General features: G+C 42.0%; 1 protein-coding gene across 3 annotated transcripts in view; it reads right to left on the reverse strand.

Moving 5' to 3' along the window:
• Nucleotides 1-20,885, reverse strand: part of LOC143277326 (uncharacterized) — a 329,350-nt gene that overhangs the window by 229,976 nt on the left and 78,489 nt on the right. The gene's annotated exons all lie outside the window — the stretch shown is intronic.

The following is a 20,885-nucleotide window of genomic DNA, read 5'->3' on the forward strand; positions in this document are numbered from 1 at the left end:
TGTGTGTGTGTGTGTGTTGGGATACTACTTTAGAATAAATAAATGAATAAATTAATTCATTTTACCACAGACACAGACACACACACACACACACACACACACACACACACACAAACACACACACACAACCGAACACCCGGTTAAAACACAGACTCACTTTGTTTACAAAAGTGAGTGATAAATGAAAACCAATTGCAAACAAAAGAAGAAGAGAGGGGAGGAAACGTTTCTGGAACTGCAGCTGCAAGCAATAATCAGTTCAAAAGAAAATGTTCCAAACAGTAAATTTCGTAATAGTGTTCTGTTGCTGTCTATGAGTGTACGGCAGACTCCATCCAGGTTCACTCTGCTATCAAGTATGCACATTGTCTTATCAAAACCTTTGCCCTGCACACATAGCACATGCAAATGCATGACAAAATAAACACACCAAAAAGTGAATACATAAATGAAAAAATAAAGCTATCAAAACAAAACAAAGCAAAAATTATACCCGACAACGGGTTGACCCCTTCTCTTCTGCCAGTAGCGGGTTTCAGATATTCTTCTCCCTGCATTGAAGAGGAGGAATGTGAAAGGCTTGAGATTGACCTTACCAGTGTGTGACAAGTGTACGCTCACTATATGTTACTGGAGTATTCATTCTATTCCGACGAGTGTGTTTGACCCTCGTACTTTAAGTCCTTAACTCAAATGAGAAGAGCTATCGCCAAAGGCTTGCTTTGATCCCACATATGGTCGTCTACGCACATCGGGATTTGCCTGTCAGTCAGCGTCACTGCTTTTTGTGTATGAGAGAGAACGTCGACTCAATCTGAGGCAGAGGAACTGCGGTTGTCAGTTGTGTAACACCAAAACGTTAACAGATTTGGAAAATATAAAGACGTGTGTTTGCAGTCAGCTGGTCTACAACTGTTTCTTAATCGAAATGACACCAAAGTATATTAACGCGAAAGTACCAGAACTGTGACCATAACAACAGACATCGTGTGCTGGATAGAAAAAAAAAAAAAAATCCAAACAAGTCAATGCAACGTCTCATCTATGATGGAGGTACGTTATTCAAATAGATGATAGATCGTTGATAGTTCTCAAGACAATTAACGAAGCTGTTGCCTGATGAAGTTTTGCATCTTTTGTTACCCCCAACTCCCACCCCCATTCACGCACACATGCTGATACACCCCCACAATTTTTTGTTTTCTTTTTTTCCAAAACTAGCAGTAAATAAGTCATCATGCTATGCTATCTGTCTGTCTCTGTCTGTCTTTCTGTCTTCAAACTGGTTCTATTGTCTTGTACAGACCCAGACGTTGTGCGAAATTTGTCTGCAAAGCCTTTAGATGTGAGGAAATACTTACTTCTTAATGTCCCTGGTTAACCTGATATATCCATAGTTGCATTGTTTTAATTTTTTGTGTCTATATTTGTTATTATGATTATTCTCAATTCACCTTCCCCTTCATGAGGGGCCTAGCCCTAAAATGAATGAATCTGAAATTGAATCTGAATCTGAATCTTACCGTGCACATCCACTGGCTTTGTACCCACTGCCAGTTGCATATATTGCTAATGGAGTATCGCCCATTACCCACCTACTTCTCTCTCTCTCCTCTCTCTCTCTCCTCTCTCTCTCTCCCTCTCTCTCTTGTCTCTCTCTCCCTCTCTCTCCCCTCTCTCTCCTCTCTCCCTCTCTCTCCTCTCTGTCTCGCATCTCTCTCCTCTCTCTTTCTCTCTCCTCTCTCTCTCCCTCTCCTCTCTCTCTCCTCTCTCTCCCTCTCTCTCCTCTCTCTCCTCTCTCTCCCTCTTCTCTCCCTCTCTCTCTCTCTCCTCTCTCCCTCTCTCTCTCCCTCTCTCTCTCTTACCGTGCGCATCCACTGCCTGTTGATTATGTTGCCCATTACCCACCTACTTCTCTCTCCCTCTCTCTCCATCTCCTCTCTCTCTCTCCTCTCTCTCCCTCTCTCTCCTCTCCCTCTCTCCTCTCTCTCCCTCTCCTCCCTCTCCCTCCCTCTCTCTCTCTCTCTCTCCTCTCTCCCTCTCTCTCTCCCTCTCTCTCTCTTCTCTCTCTCTCCCTCTCTCTCTCTCCTCTCTCCATCTCCCCTCCCTCTTCCTCTCTCTCTATCTCCTCTCTCCATCTCCTCTCTCTCTCTCCTCTCTCCTCTCTCTCTCTCTCTCTCTCTCTCTCTCTCTCCTCTCTGTCTCGCCTCTCCCTCTCTCTCTCCTCCCTCTCTTTCTCTATCCCTCTCTTTCCTCTCACTCTCTCCTCTCTCTCTCTCTCACCCCTCTCCCTCTCTCTCCCCTCTCTCTCCCCTCTCTCTCTCCCTCCCTCTCCCTCTCTCTCTCCCTCTCGCTCTCTTACCGTGCACATCCACTGCCTGTTGATTATGTTGCCCATTACCCACCTACTTCTCTCTCCCTCTCTCTGACTCTCCTCTCTCTCTCCCTCCCTCTCCTCTCTCTCCCCTCTCTCTCTCTCTCCCCTCTCTCTCTCCTCTCTCCTCTTTCCCTCTCCCTCTCTGTCTCTCTCTCCCTCTCTCTCCCCTCTCTCTCTCCCTCTCTCTCTCCCCCCTCTGTCTCTCCTCTCTCTCCCTCTCTGTCTCTCTCTCCCTCTCTCTCCCAGTACAGTTCAGTTATAAATAGTAGATTGCAAAAATGGGTAGAAGAGAACAATATCACCGGTGAATATCAAGCTGGCTTCAAAAAAGATTACTCAACTGTCGATCAGATGTTTACACTTCTAGCCATTATACAAAAACAGTTTTCATTAAATCGTAAATTGTACGTAGCCTTTATAGATTTTGAAAAAGCCTTTGATTCTGTTTCCAGAAAATTACTTTGGCCAATACTTCAAAAGAACGGTATTAAGGTTAAGCTGTATCGATGTACTAAGAACATGTACAATGTTGTTAAGTCAAAAGTGCGATCTGGTAATGAATTTACAGACTATATTATATGTACACAAGGTGTTAAACAAGGAGATGCATGTAGCCCTGTTCTTTTCTCATTATTCATAAACGAATTAGCTTTAGAAATAATTGCCAATGGAAGACATGGTGCAACGCTCTCTCCTGATGTCATTGAATTATTTATATTATTGCCTTGGTGTCTGAAACCCCAGTTGGTCTTCAAACTCAATTGAATAACCTATACAATGCAGCTTCCAGACTTCAACTTCATGTTAATATGAAAAAGAGTAATATTGTGGTTTTCAGGAAGGGTGGTTATTTGGCAGCAAGAGAAAGATGGTATTTTAATGGTCAACTCATGTCTATTGTGAATTGTTGCAAATATCTTGGAATATTTTTTTCTACTCGCCTAAGCTTTACATGTGCCTGTCAGGACCTTGCAAGTAGAGCAAAAAATGCCTTGTTTTGTATTTTGCAAAAATTGTATATGTTGAATAATAAGTCATTAATTGTGTTCTTAAAACTGTTTGATGCCCAAGTACAACCAGTTGCTCAGTATGGTGCTGAAATATGGGGTTTAGACAAAGCTGCTATACACATAGAAAACGTTCATCTATTTGCTCTTAAGAAATTTTGGGGGGTTCATATCAAAACACCAAATGATTTTGTGTATGGAGAAACAGGTCGTTACCCAATATATATAAATTCGTCCTTGCAATGTGTTAGATACTGGTTAAAGATTGTACGTATGAGTGAAGAAAGGTTACCATATAAAGCGTATAGAATGTTATTTGACTTGGAATTACGTGGTAAAAAATCTTGGGTTTCTGGTATTAGAAAATTTTGGTTTGAAAATGGATTCGGTTTTGTATGGATGAATCAAGGTGTTGAAAACACAAATGTCTTTTTAAAAGAACTTCGTCAACGACTGATTGATAATAGATGGCAAAACTGGGAAGAACATGTGCAGAGCAGTGATAGATATTCTTTTTATAGCACATTTAATTCATCTGTAAAGTGTGAACAATATCTACTGCTTGATATTGACAGACATATAAGGTATTTTATGACAAGATTTAGATGTGGAATTTCGGACATCATGGTACATCATAACCGTTATAAAATGTATACAGGTGTGAATTTATTGTGTCCTCTGTGTAATAACGAAAATAAAGATGAAAAACACTTTCTGCTCTGTTGTCAGGTTTATCGTGATTTACGTATAAAGTATATTCCACAAAAGTATTATCAGGATCCTTCCCTGTTCCGGACTGCATTGCTTTTGGCATCTCGAAGAGAACCAATAGTAAGGAATGTGTGTATGTATTTATACAAAGCTTTTAAAAGACGCACCATTATGCTTAGCTGATTTAAGTAACTGCTTTTGTAATGTCTTCTGTCAGTATATTACTGTTTCAATGAGTTACTCTGAAAATGTGTGTGAATTATTTACAAATACTGTACCCCCTTCAGAAGGGGTCATGGCCTATACTGATTAAACTATTCGAGTTCGAGTTCGAGTTCCTCTCTCCATCTCCTCTCTCTCTCCATCTCTCTCTCTCTCCTCTCTCCATCTCCCCTCCTTCTCCCTCTCTCTCTCTCTCTCCTCTCTCCATCTCCTCTCTCTCTCCTCTCTCTCTCTCTCTATCCTCTCTGTCTCGCCTCTCCCTCTCTCTCTCCTCCCTCTCTCTCTTTCTCTCTCCCTCTCTCTCCTCTCACTCTCTCCTCTCTCTCTCTCCTCCCTCTCCCTCTCTCTCCCCTCTCTCTCTCCTCTCTCTCTCCCTCCCTCTCCCTCTCTCTCTCCCTCTCGCTCTCTTACCGTGCACATCCACTGCCTGTTGATTATGTTGCCCATTACCCACCTACTTCTCTCTCCTTCTCTCTGTCTCTCCTCTCTCTCTTTTCCTCCCTCTCCTCTCTCTCCCCTCTCTCTCTCTCCCCCCCCTCTCTCTCTCCTCTTTCTCTCTCCCTCTCTGTCTCTCTCTCCCTCTCTCTCCCCTCTCTCTCTCCCTCTCTCTCTCCCCCCTCTCTCTCTCCTCTCTCTCTCTCCCTCTCTGTCTCTCTCTCCCTCTCTCTCCCCTCTCTCTCTTCTTCCTCTCTCTCTTACCGTGCACATCCACTGGTGTTGTACCCACTGCCTGTTGATTATGTTGCTAACAGAGTATCGCCCATTACCTACCTATTTCTCTCTCTCTCTCTCTCTCTCTCTCTCTCTCTCTCTCTCTCTGTATATATATATATATATATATATATATATATATATATATATATATATATATATATCCCCCCCCCTCTCTCTACCTTTCTCTCTCTTTCTTTAAGGCCAGCTTCGTGATTTTTATGATTTAGAGGTGGACAATTCTGATATGGTTACAAAAGAAATATTGACACATAAATTTTCCTCGATTCATTCACGCGATTCCCCGGGTATTTCAAATGAAGCACGTGGGAATTCAGGGAACAAAAGTTTACGATGGTGTGGAAATGCGCAGTTAGAAAACGAGAACTCATTGAAGTTTCTCGTGCATTGGATGTTGGCCCAAGGGGGGAAAAGGACAGGGTGCATTCCAGCTCGGAAGGAAATCGAAACACGAAACATTCTGTAAATAGTAACTCTTTTTCGTCTCCCGGACCCTCGAACCCATTGGCTGTAAATAGTTCAAGATCTTTTTCCTTTCTTTCTTGGAACGTTAATGGTTTGCGTTCTAAGTTCATGTTTAATGATTTTTCTATATATGTGTCGTCTTTTGACTTCGTATGCATTGTTGAAACGTTTGAAAAAAAAGTAAAACAGCTTTATTTCCTGGTTTTTCAATGCATTATAAACCAGCTATTAAATCTACTAGACAAGGGAGGAAATCGGGTGGTACTGTGTGTTTGTTTAGGAATGAGTTTCGTCCCTTAATAAGAAAACTACAAATAAATTATGAAAATATATGTGCATTTATTATTGATAAACAGTTGTTTGGATTTTCGAAAGATGTTCTCTTTGTATGTACTTATGTACCACCAGATGGTTCTCCTTTTTATGCTTATTTTGATTATGATCATGGTATATCTGTACTTGAAGATTGACTAATTTGCTGTTAGAACTTTGTGATGTTTATATAATTTTGTGTGACGATCTTAACAGAAGAACTTCTAATATCTCTCCTTCACAATCATCGAATGACAGTATTGGATCTTATCATAAAAGTTGCTCAATGAATTGTAATCGTAATTCTCAGGATACACACATAAATGTATATGTTAAGTCAATGTTAAACATGTGCACTGCACACTAATATTAAATGGAATGCGTAACGGTGACCAGGATGGTCACTATACATATACAGGCGAAAATGGAAGAAGTGTCAATGATTATTTTCTTTTGTCAAATGACTTTTATGAACTTGTTTATGATGTATGTGAATTATGTGTTGTTGATCGAACTGAATCTGATCATTTTCCTCTTGAGTGTCGTATTTCTTTTTCAAATAATAACCTAGTTAAAAGTAATGATTGTGATACCATACATGTAATAGAAAAATTTGTGTGGAACGAACAGTTTAGGCAGGAATTTCATAGTAAATTGACAGAGAAAGAAATTAATGATAAATTGAAAATGGCTTTGGATCTCATTGATGTGAATATAAATGACGCTTTAAAATTGTTCAGTGAATGTATTCAAGAATGTGCAACTTGTATGAAGAAAACTTTTAGTGTGGGACATAATAAACAGCAAGAGGGGTGGTTCGATGAGGAGTGTAAATGTCAAAAGGGAAAAGTTCGCAGGTTACTTAGAAGGTTTCGTAGAACTTCAGATAAGGATGATAATACTGTGTATGTCAGAGCTAGAAAAGAATATAAAAATCTATGTGAGAATAAGAGAAAACAGCATAACAAAAGCTTACTAGACAATTTGATAGCATCTGTTAAAGATCAAAAATAATTCTGGGAATGTATGAAAAAAAAACAGTTCGTCCAAAAAGAGGCAGCCTAGGAATGACACATCTGTAGATTGTTGGTTTAGACATTTTAAAGCCTTGTTAGATAAAGATTTTGATTGTAATATCAGTGATCATAGCTTACCTGAAGTGGAAAACGAGTTTATGAATGTCCAATATGTAAAGAAGAAATTTTAATTGCACTTAAAAAAATAAAGAATCGAAAAGCTGCAGGTCATGATGGGATAATTGGAGAATTTTTTAAATCACCATGTGATCAGTTTATACTTTTTTTGACAACTTTCTTTAATGCTTTATTCGATAGGGGTATTTTTCCTGAAAATCGGTGTGAGTCAATCAGTTTACCACTCTACAAGAAAGGTGACATAAATAACACTAATAACTATAGAGGTATTTCATTATCTGATATCAGCAGTAAAGTATTCAGTGCAATTATTAATTATAGGATTCAGGAGTATGTAGAATATAACAATATAACACCAAGCTGGTTTTAAACGAGGATATTCAACAATTGATCACATGTTTACTCTTTTGGCATTTGTTCAGAAACAGTTTTCTCTTAATCGTAAACTTTACGTAGCATTTATTGATTTTGAGAAAGCTTTTGATTCTATCAATAGAAATTTATTATGGCCAGTTCTGGCAAAACATGGCATAACAGAAAAGCTTTTTAAATGTATAAAGAGTATGTACAATGTTGTCAAAACAAGAGTTAGGTGTGGTAACAAACTTACTGAGTATATCAATTGCACTAGAGGAGTAAAGTAAGGAGATGTTTGTAGTCCTATTTTGTTCTCATTATTCATAAATGTATTGGCTTTAGAAGTGATAGACAGAGGAAGACACGGTGCGAGATTCACAATTGATTTTATAGAACTGTTTATATTATTACTTGCTGATGATATTGTTTTGCTTTTGGAGACAGCTATTGGTCTACAGACACAATTGAATAACTTAAAAAATGCAGCTACTAAATTGCAATTAAATGTTAATCTAGATAAAAGTAATATTATTGTTTTTTAGGAAAGGTGGTTATTTGGCAGCAAGGGAAAGGTGGGTGTATGGTGGTACTGATATGCCAGTTGTCAATGCTTACAAATATCTTGGAATTCTATTTTCTACTCGTTTGAGTTTTGTAGCTGCATGCAGGGATCTTTCAAGCAGAGCAAAGAATGTGCTGTTACATATTATGAAGAAACTCTTTTCATTAAACAATAATTCTTTGGATATTTCTATTAAGATTTTCGATACTCAGATACAGCCCATCGTACATTATGGCTCAAAATTATGGGGTCTAGCTAAAAATGCTATAATACAATGTGAGTCCGTTCATTTATTTGGACTGAAAAAGTTTTTAGGAGTTGAAATGAAGGCACCTAACGATTTAGTATACGGTGAGACGAACAGACATCCAATCTATATAAATTTTGCAGTTAGATGTGTTCGATATTGGTTTAAATTACTAAAAATGAATGAAAACAGACTGCCACGTAAATCCTATAATATGTTGTATGATTTAGATTCTAGAGGTAAAAACAACTGGGCGTCAAATATACGAACTTGTCTCTGTGAACTGGGCTTTGGATATGTTTGGGAATATCAAGGAGTAGGTAATGAAAATATGTTTCTGAAACTTTTTCGTCAGCGTTTGATAGACTGTAGATGGCAAAACTGGGAAAATCATATTCAGTCAAGTGATAGATTCTGTCTCTACAGATCTCATACTTCTTCACATTTAGTAAAGAATTATCTTTTGTTTAACATGGAAAGATATCTACGAGTTTTATTAACAAGATTTAGATTTGGCATTTCTGAAATTCATATGCACAGATATCGTTATAAGATTGTTGGTCACACAGAGAAAACGTGTCCTTTGTGCAAGCTGTCAAATGAAGATGAAGTGTATTTTGTTTTGATGTGTCCTGTGTTGCATGGATTTCGCGTAAGATTTATTCCAAAGAAAATTTATGAACGTCCATGTTTGTTTAAATTATGTTTATTGATATCATCATATGATGATGGTGTCATACGTAATCTCGCATTGTATTTACACAGAGCTTTTAAGTTAAGAGAAACGGTATTATCATAATTTCTTTAACTAATTGTGAAAATGGTGAATGTTTACTGATAGTATGGTGACATCTGCATACTGTATTATCGCCCTTCATTCATATGGGGCTATGGCCTTGAGTGAATAAATCATCTCTCAGTCTCTCTCTCAGTCTCTCTTTCTTTCTCCCTCTCTCTCTCTATCTCCCCCCCCCCCCCCACGCTCTTTCTCCCCCCACCTCTCTCTCCCCCCTCTCTCCTCCCCCTCTCTCTCCCTCCCTACCTCTGCCCCCTCTCTCTCTCCCTCCCTCCTCTCTCTCTTCCTCCCTCCTCTCTCTCTTTCTCCTCTCTGCTACTCTCTCGCAGTGAACTGAAGGGAATGTGATTCTAATCTTGATATTTAATTGTCTGTCTGTTTACTCATTCTTTGAGTGTCTTATTGCTTTTTCTGTTAAGATGGTCCATTGTCCTTCTGTGTGTGTGTGTGTGTGTGTGCGCGCGCACGCGCGCGCGCGCGCGTGTGTGTGTGTGTTGGGGGGCGAGGGGGAGTGGGGGTGAAGATAGAGGGAGGGAAGGAAATTGTGAGTGCGTTGTATGAGCTTACGTGCATGTTTTGCTTGCGAGTACGTGCATGTTTTGCAAGAGTGTACGTGCATGATTTGCTCTTGGGTATGTGAATGTTGTGCTTACGAGTACATGCATGCTTTGCTTGCAGGTAAATGCATGGTTATGTGCGATGAGATGGAGACGTGAGATGGTGGTGAGATATGTGTGTGCCAGTTTCTTGAATTGTGCTCATGATTGTTTGTAATGCCTCCGTGTTCGAAGGGGTTTATTGCTGAATGGACATTTAGATAATTGTCATCGTTTGCTTCTGTGTTTCTTTAACAAGCGAGAGATTGATATGATTGTATATTTATTGATTGGGCGAGAGATTGATATGATTGTATATTTATTGATTGGTTTCCAGAACATGATTTCATGCACAATGCTGGGAATGCTGTTCACTGTAATTTTCATCGACTGCACTGAGAGTGAGTAATAAACGCTTCCTTTCTGTTTCTGTATTTCTGTTGCTCTTTCTAAATAAGTCTGACAACTGTCTGCTTGCACCAACACTTTATTTGTGTAGATTTAAGCAATGACAAAAAGGGTCTTCAGTGTGTCTGAAATAATGAAAAAAAAAGATGGATAACGAAACGAATAATGCATGGCGAATTGGATGTAATGTTATGAATGATAGTGATTATCTAGATGTAATGTGATGAAGGATAGTGATATAGGTATATCTTGAGATGTAATCCTCCATGCCGTCCCCAAGTCTTTGGAGGGAAGCGAGGAAGACTGATAACACGTAGTGTAATGAGGGGAATGGTTAAAGGAAATGGAACAGTAAGTATATGAGAAAGTTAGTTGACATTGGCGATGTGACAATCAAGGAGCAATGTGTCAGTTGTGCGTCAGGCTTTTGTGCCAGTCTTTGCCAGTCTGTCGGAGCGACGGACGTGGCGATTGCCGGGTGGAGGATCAGCTGCATCAGGCAAGGGCCACTCTTCGAGGCCAGGGGCGTTGTGTGGTCTTGGAAGGCTCTCGGGGTACGACCATTGGTGGCATGCCCTGAGGGAGATGAGGTGGTGAAGGTGGGGGAAATTGGCGTGGCTCTGGGGGTTGGTGGTGGATACAAGTTCCCGGTCGAGGTGGTCTTGAGGGTAGGTGGTGGATATAAGTTCCCAATCGAGGTGGTCTTGGGGGTTGGCGGTGGATACAAGTTCCCAATCGACGTGGTCTTGGGGGTTGGCGGTGGATACAAGTTCCCAATCGACGTGGTCTTGGGGGTTGGCGGTGGATACAAGTTCCCAATCGAGGTGGTCTTGGGGGTTGGCTGTGGATACAAGTTCCCGGTCGAGGTGGTCTTGGGGGTAGGCGGTTGATACAAGTTCCCAATCGAGGTGGTCTTGGGGGTTGGCGGTGGATACAAGTTCCTGGTCGAGGTGCTCTTGGGGGTAGGCGGTGGATACAAGTTCCCAATCGAGGTGGTCTTGGGGGTTGGCGGTAGATACAAGTTCCCGATCGAGGTGGTCTTGGGCGTAGGTGGTGGATACAAGTTCCCAATCGATGTGGTTTTGCGGATAGGTGGTGGATACAAGTTCCCGGTTGAGGTGGTCTTCTTGGGCGTAGGTGGTGGATACAAGTTCCCGGTCGAGGTGGTCTTGGGGATAGTGGTGGATACAAGTTCCCGATCGAGGTGGTCTTCGGGGTAGGTGGTGGATACAAGTTCCCGGTCGAGGTGGTCTTGGGGGTAGTGGTGGATACAAGTTCCCGGTCGAGGTGGTCTTGGGGATAGTGGTGGATACAAGTTCCCGATCGAGGTGGTCTTGGGGGTAGTGGTGGATACAAGTTCCCGGTCGAGGTGGTCTTGGGGGTAGTGGTGGATACAAGTTCCCGGTCTTGGTGGTCTTGGCGTTGGGAAGTGGGCACGTTGGGTAGGCCTGAGGCGTCAGTGGTGTAGCTGCAGGAGGAGCTGTTGAACTGGGTTGAGAAGGCTGTCTCATCGTTGGTGTTGGCATCAGAAATGCAGGTGGTCCAGAGGCCATGAGTAGTGTGCGGGGAACAACCAGTTGGTACTTCCAGAGGAATTTTATGTTGCACAGCGTGACTCGTCCTGAGCCATCCACTCTCACCACGTACTGATCAAACTGGCGTACTTCTACGATGACACCAGTTTTGTCCTATTTGGTAGGATTAGCTCCAACTTGGTTCTGGATTCGGACACAGTCTCCGACAGTCATGGAAGTGGGCGTGTGTGTTCTGACAACCGTTCGGCATCACGCATTTGATGGTTACGCATGGCTTCTTCATGAGAAGCCAGAGTCTCACGCCAAGTGGAGTGTGGCTGGTACTTGCCGGGATGGATGGGAATAAAGTCTCGTATTGGGCGGCCAAAGATGCACATGGCTGGGGACAAGTGTGTGTCCCGGTCAGGGGTATTTCTGTACTGTAGCATTGCGCGCTGGAAACTGTCAGTGTTGAGGGAGCCATTGGCGTCAGTGTTGTCTGTAATGAGGCGTTCACTGTCTTGACACCGACTTCGGCGCGGCAGTTGTCATGGGGAAATGCAACGAAGCGATTCTGTGGTGCACTCCCCAGTTGTGGAGGAAGGTGATCGTTTGCCGAGAGGTAAACTCTGGTCCTCCATCAGATGTCAGCTCATCGCTGATGCCATTCGTCACAAAGATGTGGCGTAGGGCGGTGATAAGTCCCGCTGCGCCATTTGAAGCTTCCTCCACGATAGGCCAGTTACTGTATCTGTCCACAGCCACGAGGTAGTGGTGGCCGCGGTACTGGAAGCAACCAGGCTTTGGAATGGGTAGGCAGTAGTCATTGGAGACGTGGGGGTGCACTTGGCTGTGAAGGTGCCATTCGGTTGCAGGCTGAGCAGCGTTCCCGCATCTCAGTGATGGCTGGGGTCATGCCTGGCCAAAAAAAAGGATGTCTCTGCTCTGGAACACATTTCTGTCACGCCCTGATGCTCTGAGTGTCACAGAGGTAGGAATGACAACCCTGTCACGGTACAGGATAACTCCATCGAAGCTGGTGAGTCCATCACGAAACTGGTAGTACTGCCGCAGCTCTGAGGGGACTTTGGAACGGTCCTCTGAGAAGCCGTCCTCGATTGCGTCCATGAGTTCGGTCATGCTTGGGTCGCTGGCAGTAGCAATGCGGATCATGTCCCGTGTGACAGATTGGACGATCTCAGTAACCAGTGAAATGTAGTCGTTGTGAGAGCATGTTGTAGTGTTGTCATCTCCGGTAGAGCGGATGGTTGCTAGGAAAGAATGCGGTAGAAATGGGTGGGTGAGCGGCTCAGTTGGATGGGTCATGGCGGCAACATCGTCTGGGAGGTCCAGTGGTGTGGGTTGTCTGACAGGGTGGTGTGAGACAGCGTCAGCTGCTGCATGGCGAGTGCCTGGTACATGAACAATGCTGAAGTTAAACCGTAGGTTTTGTTTTAGGTTGTGCAATCGAGGGTTCGGGATGTCGTCCAGGCAGCAGTCACCAAATACTTTCAAGAGAGGTTTGTGGTCAACTGCGACAATGAGGTTGGTGCAGCCAAGGGTGAAGTGGCATGCTTTGTCCAACCCATCGGCAACTGCCAGTGGTTCGCCCTCCGCTGGTGCGTAGCGAGATTCTGCTGCTGACGTGAAGCGGCTCCCAACCAGGGTGATCTTCCAGCCAGACTTGCAGCAGAAGGGGCGGGAGGAAGAGCATGTGCAATGTTTTTGGATCAGCCAGAAGCCAATGCCGTCTTTGCTCCAGTCAGTGGCCAGGCAGGTTGGCTTGGCGTTGTCAAAGATCTCCACACCTCTTTGGATCTCGTCGATGATGAGTGATTTGGATTCCCCAGAGAGTCTATTCAGCTGGTCTGTCCATACAAACCGGGTGCCTGGCTTGAGAAGGTAGTAACGAAGGGGTGGGAGTTGGAAGAGCCTTTTACCCAGGCATCGCAGAGTTCATTGTACATACAGTGGTCAAGAGTTATTGCGTGGGTAGAGGATTCACCAGGGAGGTCGACCACAGGGCATAGGCTGTTGAATATTGCAATTGCGAGGTCTTCCCTGTCAGCTGCGTTGGCTTCAGCCTGTCGCTGGGGACGGCGTTGTCGGCGGCAGACACTCTCATTATGGTGCAGGATGCCACACTTTGCGCTCTTGTGGTTGTAGGTGGGGCATATCCTCATGCGTTCCTGAACACGACGTCCGTGGATGTGTCTTCGGCAGTGACTACAGGGGGTAGGGGCAGGTGTATCAAGGGGCTCACTGGATTTGTTGGCCAGACGGTACCGATCCTGGCGCCTGTATGAGCTGGAGGCAGCAGTGGTTGAGGTGGTGCTGTGGCTCAGGAGCTGGCTGGCTGAGCGTTTTCCACTTTCTCTTGCTTTGACGTAACTCAGGGCTTCTTCCAGGGTCATGTCCTGTTTGGAATCACCCAGGATATCAAGGTGGATCTACTCGTCCTCATATCCACGTATGAGAAAATCACGGACTATGACGTCGCTGTAATCAATCATGGTATGGCAGGTCTCTGTGGGGCATTCCACCTTGAAATTGCAGACACCTGCCTGCTCTCGAAGACGGGCAGCGAAGGCCCTGACGGGTTCGTCCCGGTCCTGGCGCATCTGTTGTAGTTGTACGCGAGTGACCATGACGTTTTCTTGGCGGACAGCCAGGGACTTAATGTTACTGAGGACCGTTTGCTCATTGCTGGAGGCCAGTGCGCCGAACGTGCGTGTGAGATCTTTTCTGAGGGTCTCGTCGCAGCACTCAAGAAGCTGGAAGACGACGTTGCTAGCCGTGAGACGAGTGGCTTGTTTATAGTCTGACCATCTCTGCTCAAAGTAAGCCCACTCCTCGCTAGTTCCAGCTGCGGAGATGACGGGGTGGGAACCTTCTCGGGTGAGGCTTTCATGGTAGTGGTCGGTTGCGCATCCGTTCGGTGGGCAGAGGCACTATGAAGATCGATGAGGCGGGTCAGCACCTCCACCAGAGTGTTTGCAGGCCAGCTTGTGTCACAGTCAGGTGCGGGACAGGGTATGTTGGCCATGTTGGTCTTCTAATCTCTTTTTGTCATAAATAAGTCTGATAACTCTTTGCTTTCACCAACACTTTATTTGCGTAGATTTTAGCAATGAAAAATGGTCTTCAGTGTGTCTGAAACAATGTGAAAGATGATGAATAATAAAACGAATAATGCATGGCGAATTGGATGTAATGTTATGAATGATAGTAATAATACAGGTATGTCTAGAATTGTAATTGTCTAGTTTCTCTCTCTTACCGTGCACATCCACTGGCTTTGTACCCACTGCCTGTTGATTATGTTGCTAACAGAGTATCGCCCATTACCTACCTATTTCTCTCTCTCTCTCTCTCTCTCTCTCTCTCTCTCTCTCTCTCTCTCTCTCTCTCTCTCTCACGCACACACACACACACACACACACACACACACACAATCCTAACACACACACACACACAATCCTAACACACACACACACACACACACACACACACACACACACACACACACACACACACACACACACACACACATTTATATTATAAAGAGCATTATATTCCTGTTTGATAGGAAAGATCGTTAGGAATGAAAAAGCAAACGCGATTACAAATATGGCTACTCCAGTGGAACTGCCGATCTATTCTATTTAACCTGGCCTATTTGAAACAATTTCTAGCATCAAGTAAGTGTGACGTTTTAATTTTGCAGTCACTTAATATCAGTGCATGTAAGCTTCCCAAACTTCCAGATTATTATTTTCCACCAGTAGATGAAACTGGAAACGAGGGCAAGAAGATAAGTACTGCTATTTATATACTTAGGGAATTACAGTATAATCCATGTGAGTCTCCTGTTTCAAAATCTATTGCAAGCTTTGACATACACTCTTGTGCAGCTACAGTAAAATTTAGTAACAAGCTAGTTCTGAACGTACTTTCCGTTTATCTTCCGAAAGGTCCAAACAATCGAAATACTGAGTGGCTTAGAACATTACAAGAACAACAGCCTGGTAAATGGGTAATAGCGGGTGATTTCAATGCTCGCGCTCCATTCTGAGAAAATGACTGTAAAACTGTGACAAGCAATTGGTTAATAGAAAATATCACTTTTATCTTAAAAATGATGGTAGTGTTACTAGAATTCCTGACGTCTCTAAACACAGACCAACAGCAATTGACCTGACACTAATATCCCCAGAGCTAGTCCCATCATGTACCTGAGAAACACATCAAGACACATTGGGAAGTGACCATGTACCTATCATCATTACAATAGCTGGTGATGATAACCAGCCTGATAATAACGTCGACATAATTCCAAAATATAGCTATAAAAATGCAAATGCAAAATGATGACAAGACTGAAGTCCTCCTGATTCACTCACAGAACAAACCATTACCTGACTCTGCTCCCTCCTCTATGTCTGTTGGTAACACAAACATTCAGTTCTCATCTGCTGCAAGAAAACTAGGGGTAACTTTTTCTGACACTCTGTCCATGGAAAAACATGTGTCCAACATATGTCGCTCTGCTTACCACGAACTCGGGAAAATCAGTAGCATTCGCCATCTTCTCACTTCTGATGCAATCAAAACTCTCGTCTGTTCTCTCGTTCTGTCTAAATTTGATTACTGTAACTCCTTACTCTCTGCCATTCCTCAGTACCTCCTAGACAAACTTCAAAGGTTCAAAATTCAGCAGCACGACTGATCTTCAGAGTCAGAAAACACGAACACGTACAGCCACTCCTTCAACAACTTCACTGGCTCCCAGTCTCTGCAAGAATACAACATAAAACATCCACTCTTTGCTTCAACTCTCTCACTGATCCTTACTTTCCTGTCTATCTTTCTGATCTCCTTCATGTCTATACCCCTGCCAGACAGCTCCGCTTTTCTTCAGACAATAGAACCTTTACTGTTCCTCGAATCAAAACAAAGACTTTGGCAAGCGATCTTTTTCTCACTTTGCGACAACTGTTTGGAACCAGCTTCCACTCACAACTCGTCACTCTGAAACCCCCTCAGTTTAACTCTCTCCATACGAACGGCGAAAGAGACGACGTTAACAGCGTTTCACCCCAATTACCATCATCAAAATATTGCAAGCGGAAGGCTCTTATACTGAAGAGGTGAATGTTGACAAAGAATACTACAATTCTGACGACGGAAGCTAAAGGTTGGGTCATTCAGACACCCACTGGACATCCGAGGGGTCTGTGTAGAGGAGAAGAGAGGACTGGCCGTACTGAGTGAGTTAAAACTGCCCTGAAGCACCTGTTCAGACAGTCATTCAATGTTGCATGAAATGAAATGGAGGTGTGTGGTTGTGGTGTGTGTGTAGGGGAGGTGGGAGGGAGGGAGAGGTGGTAACGGGTGTTTGCACGCCCACACGCGCGAGCTTGTGTCTGTGTGTTGCGTGTGTGCGGGTGGGTGAGTTGGTACGTGTGTGTGTGTGTGTGTGTGTGTGTGTGTGTGTGTGTGTGTTTTCTAATGTATAAATATGTATGTGAGAGATTCTTAACACGAACTGTTTTATGAAGTAATGTTGCAGTTTGCCTTACTCAGTTGTTCATCTGTAGTGCTTTTGTTGTTATTGATGTTTCTAGTTTTGATCTGTGTGTGTTATGTGGGGTGTTTCTTCAGGTAAATGCTTAGCAGGAACTTTTTTTATGTAATGTCGTAGTAGTTTGCATTATTTGATTGTTGATCTGCGTTCGTATGTGTATGTAGCCTACCTGTAGGTGGGTCTGTGTGTGTGTGTGTGTGTGTGTGTGTGTGTGTGTGTGTGTCATTGAGTGAGTGCGTGAATAGTGTGTCTGGGTATGCGGCTTGTGTTTGTTGGTGCATGCGTGCGTGCGTACGTACGCGCGCGCGCGCGCGCGCGCGTGTGTGTGTGTGTGTGTGTGTGTGTGTGTGTGTGTGTGTGTGTGTGTGTGTGCGCGCGCGCGCGCGCGCACGTTGTGTGTATTGTATGTATGTATGTACCTACGTATATATGTATGCGCATACGTGCTTGTGTTCTTTCAATTTCAATTGTCTACTTTTTTGTTGTTACCATTATTTCGCTTTTATCTTCTTCTTATCTTCTTCTTTTTTTAAAATATATATATATACCTGTTGCATTTCCTGATTAAATCAACTGACATGACCTCTTTTAATTGTTCTCTCTTACCTATGTTTCAAATTATATGCATATGTTTGTGTGGGGATGTTTGAGTGAATGTTTTTAGTGCTATTGTAAAGCGCATAGAGTTTCAAGAATATGCGCTATAGCAAGAAGTCTTAATAAATAAATAAATAAATAAAATTTCAAAACATTCTTACCTTTCACGATTTTGAAAAAAAACAACTTGAGAATGAGAGTGTAGATGTAATGTATTCAAATTTTACAGAAGCGGTGTTATCAGCAGCTGTGTTGATCCCAAAAGTAAAGGCTGTGAAGTCAGGTGACCGTTCAGGCAATATCTGGTGGAATGATACATGTGAAAAGGCAGTTAATTAAAAAAAAAGTAGTATTTAATAACTACCTCACGGACACTAAGCCCCCAAATCAAAAAGAAATGAAGAAAGCAAACACTCAAAATAATATGACAGTAGCCCAAGCTAAAAAAAGATCATTGGTCATCATTTTGTTCACAAGAAATTTCAGATCATAAACACTTTAATAAAGTCTGGGCAAAAATTAAAGAAATGAAAAATGGAATAAAGTTACCAGGTTGCCAAATATCAAATGACTCACAAAACAAGTTTCTATCAGATCAGGAAAAGGCAGAAATCTTTGTTGAAATGTTTGCGAAAAATAGCAAATACGAAGGCTTATCACCTGCATGTAAAACACATAGAGACAGAGAAGAAAATGGTGCTTTATACAGTGATCCCATTCCGCAGAATGACTTGTGGTTTAATTCTCCTATTACATATGATGAGTTACAAACCGCTATAGCTTCCCTTAGCAATACAAAAAAAAACAAAAAAACGTTCAGTTGGCATCGATGCACTATCTAATGAGATGCTAAAACACATTCCGAAACAATGTATCGTTTTCCTACACAAAATATATAAGAAATGTTGGATATCTGGAACTGTACCACAAATATTGAAAACAGCAATAGTTGTACCAGTTTTAAAAGCAGGAAAAGCTAAACGTAATTTAAAAAAAATAGCTACAGGCCTGACCTCGCATGTCAGTAAATTAATGGAAAAAATAGTCCTGTTGAGAATACTAACTTACTGTGCAAAATACAATATCATTCCAGTGAACCAGGCTGGCTTTAGAAAAGGAAGATCAACGGTCGAACACCTAGTAAAGATTGAAACTAAAATAAAACGTCAGTTTGCCCACAGAAAAGGTGTCCTAGCAAGGTTTTTTGACGTAAAAAAAAGTCTACGATCAGGTTTGGCACAAACGTCTGTCATACAAACTGAAATCATTGGGAATATCTGGTAATCTCTATGGGTATATAAACAGCTTTTTATCTAATAAAATTATTCAAGTAAGGGTGGGAACACATTATTCTTTGCCACATAAACTTGACATGGAAATTCCACAGGGCTCAGTCATAGCCCCTATTCTCTTTAATATTCTTATTCAGGATCTCCCAAAGGCATTGTCAAATCGTGTAGTTTTAGTACAGTATGCTGATGATATATGTATGTGGATGGGTGTCAATCTGAAAAAGTCAACCCCACAAAGAGCACAGAATTACATGCGTCGTTTGTATCAATCTGATGTTGATAACCTTGGAAACTATATGTTTGAAAATGGTCTAGGTTTGTCAACTGAAAGAAACATGTATGATGTTGTTTAATTCAGGTGGTAACCCATCTAGCATACCCATTTTAAAATTACTTGGTGACGGCATTGATTATAAACAGGTGGTAAAGATTTTAGGTGTTTATCTTACTTCGAAGCTGACATGGAACATTCACTTTGGTTACATCTTAACAAAGGCAAGGAAAAGTATCAATTTTATGAAAATTATAAGCCGCTTACCCTGGGGAATAGACACAAAAACATTGATTCATCTTTCCATGGCTCTTGTAAGATCTAAGATAGCTTATGCACAAGAAATATTTTTCAGTGCACTTAAATAGCTATTACAAAAAGTGCAGACTGTAAGGCTATCAAAATTGCCCTCGGATTGCCCTCTCATGCATCCAACCAGGAAACATACAAAACAGCCGGAATTCTGCCCTTAAATGAACATCGTGAGTTAGCAACAGCAAAATTCGCTGTGAGATACACATCAATGACAAAAAAATTCATTGCTGATGAACTGACAGTAAGATCTGACATTGAATTTCCTAAAAGAGCGAAAGCCATTTCATCACAAGAAACAGTTGGAACTTACGTTTCAAATCTGTTAAAAGAATCTGATGTTAACATGAAAGAGTTAGCCGCAAAACCACATCATACTCATCTTCCTTTTTGGGACATGTTGAAAGCAGATTTTGATATCACTTATTCTGAAAAAAAAGGAAGAAAACATCAATATCACAAGTTCTGACAGAATTCATATAGCAAAAATATATCAGAATCATCTCCATATATTTACAGATAGATATGTTCTTGATGACAAAACTGCTGGTGCGTCTTTCTATATCCCTGCTTTTAAAGTTGAAAAATCTTACTTTATTGGAAAACATCTTTCCATATTCACGGCTGAGCTAATTGCTATTATACAAGCTCTGACCTTCTTAGTGAGCCATCAAATAGTTTTGTCGAAAATAGCATTGTTGATTCCAAATCAGTACTTTATGCTCTAGAATTATTTAGTCTTGAAACAAGACCTGACTTAGTTATTGAGGCAAATCATTTGGTACATTGTTTGATGATTAAAGGGACTGAGGTCAGGTTTTGTTGGGTGCCTTCTCTTGTGGGCATTCATGGCAATGAAACTGCTGATAAAGCAGCTAAAAGAGGAGCACAAGATTCAGAAAAAAATCGACAAAAATACATGTCCGTCTTTCCGTAAAAGAGGCATACACATTGTTAGAAAATTCAGCATGGGGTCGATTTCATAACTGATGGAAGGAAAAGTTTTCAAAACATAAAAGGACATTATTCCCCGAGAATATTATTAAGAAACGATAACGAATCCATCAGCTTGCAATACAAGATTAATAACCTCTAATTTCTTCCGTATAAAGCTTGATGCGCTGAAGACAAAGTATAGTAATAATGTTACATGCATCTGTGGTAAACAGTTCAGCTTGCATCATTGTTTGTTTCACTGTCAGCAGTCACATTACCTTTTTGCCTAAGTATTTCAAAGAGAATAACTATTCTGCAGATGATTTTTGGAAAGTTATTTCCGACGAGGATCTTATGGTCGAACTTTCACAGGGATTATTTCATAGCCCTATTTCTACATTCCTCTAATGTACTTCAGAATTGCGTTAAT

The sequence above is a fragment of the Babylonia areolata genome, chromosome 34 (genome assembly GCF_041734735.1).
Source record: "Babylonia areolata isolate BAREFJ2019XMU chromosome 34, ASM4173473v1, whole genome shotgun sequence".
In the NCBI taxonomy this organism is placed as follows: domain Eukaryota; kingdom Metazoa; phylum Mollusca; class Gastropoda; order Neogastropoda; family Buccinidae; genus Babylonia; species Babylonia areolata.